Consider the following 11,655-nt stretch of genomic DNA (forward strand, 5'->3'; position numbering starts at 1 on the left):
CTTGGCCACTGTATTATACCTCAGACATGCTTGTACAGCATCCGCAGATATTAGCACATAGCAAAAACTAGCTAGTTAATCTAAGATAATACTTAAGATTTTATAAAATAGCAGGAAATTCTAATAATAGAATAACTTTTAACCTTTTAATAAATATAATAAAATTAAGAGTATTTATTATCTAAATAGCCAAATAAAAGAGAATCTAATAAATACTTTTAAGATTAGTAGAAGAGTATACTAGATTTAATTTAATATTTTATTAGATCTAGATATTATATTATCTAGTATTTTTTGTATTATTTTAATAATTTTATAATCTAAAATTAGTAAAAATTTAATTAGTATAAAATTTTAATATTTAATATTTAAAAGATTAATTTATAAAGATTTAAAGAATAAGATTTCTTTAAATAAATTTATTTTTTTTTTAAAAAAATTTAGGTATTAGAAGCTCTAGATTATTTAAATATAAGAATTATTTTAATAAAAATTTCTTTTTAAATTTATTTACTAAATTAGAATAGGCTTTTTAAGTCTTATTTTATTATTTTATATATTTAATCCTAGTACCATTTCTTAAGTATTTTAAATGCTTTTCTCTTTTTATTATATTATTAATAATATATCTACTAGTTTTTTTAAATAAATAATTATATAACTTTACTAAACTTATCTAGCTATAATAATAATAGCTTTATAATTTAGAATAAAGTCTAGATTAATCTAGATATTTAGCTTTATTTATAGGATTAACTTGTTTATTCTCTCTTTTATAATATAAAATAATATTTTTATAATTATATAATCTTTATTTTATTAATTTCTAATTAATTTTAGTATTTTTAATAGTCTAGAAATATTAGATTTAATTATATAAAACTTTAGAGCTTCTCTTTATTTATAAATTTTTTTATTTTTTATAACTCTTATATTGATATTTTAATATTAATTAATATATAAATTAATAAATAATTAAAATTTATATAGATATTTATAACTAGTTTATGAATAATTTATCTAGAATCTAGCTATTTACTAGTAAATACTAGATTAATTATAGTTTAATGGCCTACTAAATCTTTAATAATTATTCTAGATTTCAGTTATAGTTAGAATCCTAAAGATTTAGTAATATTTAAAAAATCTTTAACCTTTTTAATTATTTTAATTTTCTTACTTTTCTAGACTAGATAATAGAGATTAAAGTCTTTTAATATTAATTAATCTTTATTTTTATTAAAAAGTTCTTATAGCTAACTAGTTATATACATCTCCTATTTATTATATATTAAAGATTTTTAAAATTTTATTATTTATTTTACTAGACTAGTAATAGTAGAGTTAGAATTTCTATAAATTTCTAAAATATATAATATAAATATAGTAGTTAGTATCTAGTTTTCTAGATATAAAATATATATTTATATTTTATTTTTTATCTATACTCTTTATCTTATTTTCTAAGAAATTGATAAGATAGTAAATAACTTTAAAATAACAAATAGTTTTCAATTTTTTTAACTAGAGACCCGAATCTTAAGCTATATAATTTTTTAAATTTATTAATTATTTTTATAAGCTTATTATTATTATCTTACTATCTTGATACTTCTTTTTTTAATTATAGAATCTAATCTATTTTATTCTAGATATTTTTATTTATTAATTTTAATTCTTAGTTTCTTAACTTTAGCTTAAATATTACTAACTTTATTTTTCTAGATATATTTTAAATTTTAAATATTTATTTTAGTTTGAACTAGAAGTCTAATCTCTATATAAATAAATTTGTATATTTTTTTAGCTTTGTTTAGTTTTATTAGTATTTATATAATAAATTTAGTATTAAAAAGTAATATTTTTAATTACTATGTATATTATATAGCTATTTTTTATATTATATTTTATATTAAATTTATGAAAACAACAACTTCCATACTAGATAAAACTAATAAATAAGCTGAAGATTATATATTAAAATTTATTTTCAAGAAGTTTAAACTAATATATTTTATTAATTCTAATATATTACTAGAATCTAATTATAAGACTAATAAAGAACTAGAGAATATATAAAGTCTACTAATATTTAATTATAATAATAAGAAAGTAATAATTAAATATTTTATAAAAGTTATTATTAAATCTATAAATTATATTAAATACCTATAGAACTAGCTAGATAAAATACTAAATTTTAATATATATAAAAAAGCTTATAATTAAAGTTAATGAAATTTTTAAAGGTTTTAAAAAATATTTATAAATTAATCTAGAGTATCTCTTTACTACAAATATAAATAATTTATTAGATTATAATAATATTATAATTTTTATAAAGAATTATTATCCAGTATATATCTATAAATATAAAAGCTATAGAATAGAAACTAATTATTAGCTAATTAAAAAAAGTCTAGAATATATAATAATTATAATATTAAAAGTCTTTGAACTAATAACTAGAGTAGTTTTAGATATAAAGCTATATTTATAATTAATAAAATTAAAAATTTAGTAAAAAAAATAGTTATTAAAGTCTATACCAGACCTAATTAAATATATCTAGATATTAATTAAAAATTTAAACTAGTTAAAAAATATATAGAAGAATTTATTTTTATAAGAATATTATTATAGAGCTATAATATTATTTTAAAGCTTAGAAAATATAAAAAATAAAAGACTAGATAGATATATATACTAATATTTTAAGAACTAATTATTTTAATATTAATTTTAAAAATTATAAAAAAATATATGAATATTATAATATAGTCTATTAAAATATTCTAATATTTTCTAGCTATATAATATAATATATAGATAATAGTAGCTATTAAAATCTAGTAAAAAATTATATAATAAGTTTTTAAGCTAGTTAATAGCTATAAAAACTTTAAATCTAATAACTAGTATTATAATATTTTTAGATTTCTAGATAAAAATTTAAATTATTAAAAATTTATAAAGATTTTTTAATTAATATTTCTCTAGTTTATCTACTAATGTACCCAGGATGTATAATCTTTAGGATATAAGCTATTAATCCAGTAGATTCCTATATATACTAGGCTAGAAAATAATAAAAAGATAGACTAGGAAATAAAGTTTATAGTACTTTAAAATCTTGATTAAGATTAAAATAAGGGTTTTATAAAAGTAAAATATCTAATATATTAATATATTAATAATAGATAGAAGAAATAGTAGAATTCTATAAAGATAATATAATTTATTAAATATCTAGTTAAGAATCTAGATAAATAAATATTAAAATTATATAAAAATTTCCTAAAATATTATAGCTTAATTATTATATAATTTTATTTAAAATATTTAATTTTATATTATTATCTCTAGAAGATTAAAAAGTACCCTAATAAATTATATATATATTAGAACTAGGCTAGATAGGCTTTATAATATATTTTATTAATTTATAAGAGACAGTAAATAGAGTAGAGAGAAATATTTACTAAGATTATTATATATATAAATATTAATTTATATATAGATTATAATATACTAGTATTAAATTATGAAGCTATAAAGTATATAATTAAATTTATATTAAAAATAAGCCTACTAGATTAGTTTAAAATATAAATATAAAATTAGTAGAGTCTCTAGAGACTTTAAATCAAGAATTTTAAAAAATTTTAGAATAGTTTAGTTATAGAGATTTATAAATTATATAAAATTTAAAAAGATATAGTTAAAAAAGTTTAATCCTAAAACTAGATTTATAGTAGTTTATTATATTATTAAAACTATAAATTAAATGCTAGCGAGAATCTATACCAGAAACTAGACTTACTAAAAAATATAAAGTTAAATTTATATTAAAGATAGAGATTAGAATATTCTAGTAAAATTACTAGTAATTAGATTTACTAGAAACTATAATAATAAATTAGAAAAAAATATATAGAAATTAAAGAATATAAGAATATTAGTATAGTTATTACTAGAATAAAGAGCTAGTTATATAAAAAGCTTTAATTATTATTACTATTTTTATTCATATAGAATTATTACTATATTTAAATAATATTAATAGCTTTAAGTTTACTTTATTTAATAAAGTATCTATATAGCTAGACTAACTATCAAGCTCTAATAGATATAAGAACTTGAATTAAATCAAATTAAATTAAATATTAAATTTATATTACTATCTCTCTAGACTCTAGTAATCTTATTAAAAAAATTAAAATCCATATAAACTAATTATTTAAGTATTATTTTTTAATACTAAATTTATTCTTAAATATTAATATTAAATAATTACTATCTTTATTTCTACTAGAATAAATTATAAATAGATTAATAGCTTTACTAGTACTAGAAGAGATTTCTAGTTATATCTTTTTTTACTAAATCTAGATTTATTAAATTTAAATTTTAAAAACTAATAGCTTACTGGTTTTTAAAATATTAAAATATTAAAATTTTAAAGTAACTAATTTTAAAATAGCTAGTCTTAAGATTAGATAGACTAGTAATTGATAATATTAAGTCTAATATATTTATATTACCTAGACTCTTATAATTTTATTTTAATAATAAATACAGGCTCTAAATTATTCTATATATATTATATTATAGTTGATATATTTACAGCTTATATTTTTTATTTATATATATAAATAATTCTAGATATAGTAATTCTCTATATAATAAATATATATTAATTATAATATATATAAGGTTATAATACTAATATAGCAGCTCTCTAAGGATTATAAAGATATAGTATATAATTAATAGAAAATAGGTCTATATTTAATAAAACCAATTATTAATTCTTCTAGCTAAGAACTAGTAGTATAATATATATCTATATATTATATAGTAGCTACTAGTTACTATAATATATCTCAGGTATACTTATATAGTATCTATAAAGAATAATATATAATAATAATTTCTCTTTTTTAAATAATTATAATCTTATAATTAGTTATTTTTAACAGGCTCTATAATTAAAATATTGTTACGCACTGCTATCTGTAGATACTATACAAGCGTGCCTGAGATATATTATAGTGGCCAAGTAGCCACTATATAATATATAGATATATATTATACTGCTGGTTCTTAGCTAGAAAAACTAGTAATTAATTTTATTAAATATAGATCTATATTCTACTAATTATATATTATATCCCTATAATCTTAAGAGAGCTGCTATATTAGTATTACAGCCTCATAAATATAAAGTAAAAAAAATTTAATAATGCTGAACTTAGCTTTATAAATTTAAAATTAAATTTATAGTAAGTATTTAAAATTAGTATATTATTATTTTATTAGTATAGATAGTTTTAGTAATATAAATAAATATTATATAACTAGTATTTACTATAAGTAAATTTATATATAGTTTAGTAATTTTATAATATTAAAATATTATTTATTTTTTATTTATTTTTTTTTTCTCTAGATATTTTATTTTTTATTATTATAAGTATTTCTTTATAGGTTATATTAATATTATTATTAAAATTTTTAGTATTTTATTATTATCTTATAATATTTACTTTCTTATTTTTAATTTTTAATTAGTTTAGTTTTATAGTTACTTCTATATTTAGAATCTTATTAATATAATATTTTTAGATATTACTATATAAAAAGTCTACTATTACTTATACTACTAATATATATTATATATATAAGATATATTTTATTTATTTTATTATTTCTCTAGAAATAAGTTCTTTTCTAGTTTTTTTATTTATATTTATATTCTTACTTTTTTTCTTACTATTATTATTATTGTATATTTTTTTTATATTCTTAATTTTTTTTTATATTTTTAATTTTTTATTTTATATCTCCTGCCCTAGCTATTATATATTATATATACTTATCTTATAGTAAGCTCTATTTATTTATATAATCTAGTAGCTTTTTAAGATAGTATAATATTTATTACTATAATAAATATAATATCTAGATTTATAATAAGATAGATATTTTAAATATTTTTATACTAGATTTAAATTATTTTATTAATTCTTTTTTTAAAACTATAGAGTAATTATTATTAAAATATATTTTATTAATAATAAGATACTTTTTTAGACTAGTATTATTAAAAATAATTATAATCTATTAAAGATTATTATATATTACTATATATTTTATTCTTATAAAAGAGATAGGGATATAGTTCTTTTATTATTAGCTAGAGAGAAAACTCTATTTTAAATTATTTATAAATATTTTTATCTATATTTACTATATCTTTATTTAATATCCTATAATTTTATATTCAGTATTCTAGTATTATATACTTTAATTATAGTATATTGCGCTATTTAATTTTAAAATCTTAAGAGATTTTCTTTAAAAGTTTCTATTTTTAAAAAAATTTTGAAAAAGATTTTTTATAAAAATAATTAATAAATTTTTCTTTTTTTTCTTTTATACTTTTATAATAAATATTATTATTTTTTATAGATATCTAGTATAATAGTATTTTTAATATAATTAAATAATTTTTATATATTATAGCTAGAGGTCTATTTATATTATTAAATTAAAAATTAAAATTACTCTTTATACTAGTAATCTATAATTATATTTTTAATTTTATATTTTTTTATTAATAAATAGTAGTTCTAGTTTTAGAGCTATATAGAAATTTCTAGTATATTTATAAAATTAATAAAATAAATAAAATAAAATAAAATATACTAAAGTTAGTATATTTTAGAATATAAATATAACTTGTAAAATTAATACTATATATATATAATCTTAAAAAATTCTAGATACTAGTTACTTAATTTATAGTTTAATCTAGCTTAGTTAATATTTCTTATATTTAATATAATAAAGTTATTAATCATAAATTTTATATTTTTATATTTTTTATTATACTACTTTTCTATAATTTTAATTATACTTTCTAGCTATTTAGCTAGTTTTTTATAATTCTTTTAGAATTTTTTAATTTATTCTAATATATTTTATATAATATTTTTCTCTAGACTTTTAATATTAATTTTAAATTATAATTAATATTTTATTAGGGATTATATAGGGCTTTTATTTATATTTTATTTAATTATTTTATTATAGATAAATTATATAATAAATAGCTACTATAGCTAGTTATCTTAGTTCTAGTTTATATAGATATATAAATAGTACTTAAATATTTAATTTTAATATTTTATCTATCTATATATTTATAAATAGTATATAGTAGTTAATTTATAGCTTAAATTAAGATAATAGTAAAAATATTAACTAAAATATACTTATAAATATACTATCTCTATTATTTAATATATTACTTAGGACTCTAATATATATATATATATTTAATAAGAATTATTGTAAGAGTTTTTATAAAGATATTCTTTATATATAAAATATAAAATATATATTTAATAAAATAATAAATTATTATAAAAATAGTATTATATATTTTTTTAAAATATTTTATAGAGAGTAATCTAGTTATAAAATTTATTATTATTTGATTTATAAACCTTTTCAGTTATAAAAACTTATTTATTAGATTATAAAGTTTATATTAATATATTATAATCTACTAATATATATTATATTTTTAATATACTTTTTAATTTTTTTATTTATTATTAGTTAGTAATATTTATATTTAAATAATTTCTATTATTTTTTTCTCTATTTAGATATCTATTTTATAAATTATTATAATTAAATTTAAGAATTTTTATATAGAGTATATTAAAATATAAAATATAAATTTTATTTTGAAAGTATATAAATTTATTTAAAAAAATATTTTATTATTTATTTTTTATATTCTTACTACTTTCTCTAGTATTTTTTTATAATTTTATTATATTTTTAACTAATTTTAAGTAATTTAAGTAGACTTACTAGTAATTTATATATATATATATATATATTTTAATAATTATTATATATATAATTAAATATAATTTTTTTTAGATTTAATATTATTTAATTATTTCTATAATCTTTTAACAATATAGTTTATTTATATACCTATTTTTTCTTCTCTAGATTTATAATCTATATATTTATTTAGATTATTTACAGGATTTTTTTTATCTATAATATAATAAATTTAGAAATAGAATACTATTAATTTCTTAACTTAATATATTTAATATAAGAATAGCTTTTTAGTTATTATAAAATAATATAGATTATTATAATTAAAGTAAATTTTAGTAATATATAGGCTATTTTTAAAATAATAATATAATTTATAAAAATTATTTATTATTATAAATGATTTCTAGTTATATATTTATAATATATTTATGTATTCTCTAGTTTCTTTAAATAAAAAGCTATTAGATACTAGATTTTATTTTTAAATTTCTAGTTTAAAATATGTAAAATTATATATTTTAATATATTTATTTAGATTTTAATAGATAATCTTAGATTATCATATTATAATAATAATTCTAAGAACAAAGTAAATTTAAATTATTTAATTTTAAATATCTAATTAATTTAATAAATAAATAATTTTTTTAATTATAAATTAGCCTAATTACTACTAGAGTTTACTATTAGAACTAAATAATAGCTTAATTATTAGTTATTATTATAAATTCTTTAATTTCTAGAGATAGTATTAATATTAAAATTATTTTAATTTTTATTAATTCTATATAATATACTATATAGTTAGTTTTTTATCTAGTAAATAAATTATTAATCTTTTATTAATAACTATTACTACTTTAATATTATTCTTATAGTTATTATTATTAGTATAGACTAGATTAGTACTAATTTATATAGACTTAATATATTATTTAATTACTTTCTGTCTAGAGACTATAATTAAGATTACTAGAGATTTTTATTATAAAGTAACTATTACTAGATATATAATTTTTAGATCTAAATCTTTATTTATATTAAAGTCCCTTTTAAGATCTCTAAATAGATAATATTTCAGGTACTAGAATAATAATAATATAAAGTTTATATTTAAATTCTAATAGAAAGTTAGCTATATATAATAAACTACTAAAGATATTTAATAAAAAAATAAAAATTAAATTTAAAAATAGCTGTGAGGCCGCAATACTAATATAGCGGTTCTCTAGGGATTATAGAGACATGATACGTGGTTGGTGGAGGGTAGGTCTGTATTTAAATGAACTAATCGCTGGCCCTCCTAGCTGAGAACCAGCGGCGTAATATATGTCTGTATGTCACGTGGTGGCTGCTTGGCCGCCGCAGTGTGCCTCAGGCACGCTTGTATAGCGTCCGCAGGTGGCAGCGCATAACAATAGCTTAATTTTATAGCTATCTTTAATACTATATTTAAAAGTAATATATAGGGACAGGCTTTTAAAATTACTTTAATTATAATTTTAAAATTTTTAATAATATAATATAATATTTAATACTAGATTTCTTTAAATATACTAGTAATTTTTTTTATTATTTTCTAGCAATTTTATATATTTTATATAAACTATACTAAGTATTTAAATATAAGTTATAATACTAGAACTACTATATATATTTTTCTAGAATATTTAATTAGTATACTCTATATAAAGCTAGTAATTAAATTTAAAATACTAGTTAGACTAGCTATCTTTATTTAAAACCATTTTAAGTAAGTCTTACTATTAAGCTTTAGATCTAGAAAAACTTTTAGATATTAAAGCTCCATAATAAATTTTACTATAATATTTTTATAACTTGGCTTAAAAGATTAGATTAAATATCTTTAGATAATAATCTATAATAGACTCTAGATTTTTAATAATTAGAATTCTTATATTAAAACTATCTATTTTATTATATTAATTAATCTATATTTTATAAGAATTTTAATATATATATAACTTTCTAGATCTCTATCTAGATATAGATTTTATATAAAAAAAATAATCTTTATATATAGTCTTAAACTAGATAAATATATAAATATTATTTATATATTCTAGAACTAAGATCTTTTTATTAATAGTTATTAATTTTTTTAGTATATTAGTATTATAGAATAAATAAAATATTAATAATAATAGTATGTTTTAAAATGTTTTAATAGTTACTAGATATTTCTCTTCTAGATTTTTTATAAATAATATTATTATTTTTTAATTTTCTAGAAAGCTAGTTATTTAATTAATAATTTTTTTAAATATTTATTATCTTTAAAAATTATAAATTAAATATTAATAAAAAATATTATTATATACTCTATTAATATCTAGAATAAATAATATAGCTACTAAGTTCTTTATTTATTATATAGTATGAATTTTTTCTAGTAATAGATATAGTATATATTTATAGAATCTTTTATAATAGTTATTTATATAATTTTTTAATAATAGGCTAAATTCCTTTATTAAATAGCTAATTTAATCTATAATTACTAATTCTAGTATCTTTTTTATAGTATTAAATAAGGCTATTAAATAGTAATTCTTAAAATTTAAATAATTATTTTTCTAGTCTTTTATAGTACTACTATAGTAGAGAAATAGAAGTATTAGAAATAATATTTTATCTATAGATAAATATTAAAGATCTTTATTAAATAATTTTTAATAAATAGAAAAGTTTTCTATAAACTAAATTTAATAAGTTATTTAGACTATAGACTTTTTATAATATTATATTTAAAATATTTTTTTAAATTTTTATTATTAAGATTAATAGAGTCTCTAAAAATTAATTATAATAAAATTTAAAGATCTTTATAGTTATAGTTTTAATATTAATAATAATTAAAAAATGATTTTTTTAAAAGATTTTCTTTTTTCTATCTAAACTATTAATTAAAGATTTATTTAATATTTATAATACTAGTATAAATATAATATTTAATTTATAATTTCTTATCTAGTAAACTAGATACTAGAATCTTTTAATATTTATTATAGCTTTCTCTATCTATTTTTAATAAATATTATATATTAGTTTAGCTATTTTTTTAACTAGATAATATCTAGTTATTTTGTATTATTTATAATCTTTTTATACTAGTTTATTTAGCTTTTTTATAGGTTTTTCTAGTATTTTTCTTTAAATATTTTATTTCTAGTATATATTCTAGTTATATCTATTAGTATAATATCTTTTTTAGTATAATTATATTTACTATTATTATTAAAGTATTAACTAGTATTTTTATTATAATATTAATATTTTTAGATCTATATAATAACTAGAACTAGTTATTTATTAATTATAATTTATCTACTAGAGTTTTCTAGTATTATATCTAGTCTATTATTAACTAATTTTATCTAATTATTAGTAATATTTTAATAAAATCTAGATTAAATATAAATATAATTAATATATAATTATAGTCTAGTTAGAAACCTTAATATATCTAATAATATATTAAATATTTTATTAGAGCTAGAAATCTTTATATTAGATTAATTATTATCTAGTAGCCTGATTTCTTATATATTATAATATTTTTAGAGAGTAGTAGCTTAAGCTAGTAATTATTAATAATATTAATTAATTATTTAATTTTAGAGTTATTTCTAAAGTACTTCTCTATTATTTATAGAAAATAATATAAATTAAAATCTTTAATTAATAACTATTTATTATAAATTACCTTGATCTTCTTCTTTAATTATTAAAATAATATTTTTATATTTTATTTTTTTTATT

Source organism: Aspergillus versicolor (genome assembly GCF_001890125.1).
Source record: "Aspergillus versicolor CBS 583.65 unplaced genomic scaffold ASPVEscaffold_11, whole genome shotgun sequence".
In the NCBI taxonomy this organism is placed as follows: Eukaryota; Fungi; Ascomycota; class Eurotiomycetes; order Eurotiales; family Aspergillaceae; genus Aspergillus; species Aspergillus versicolor.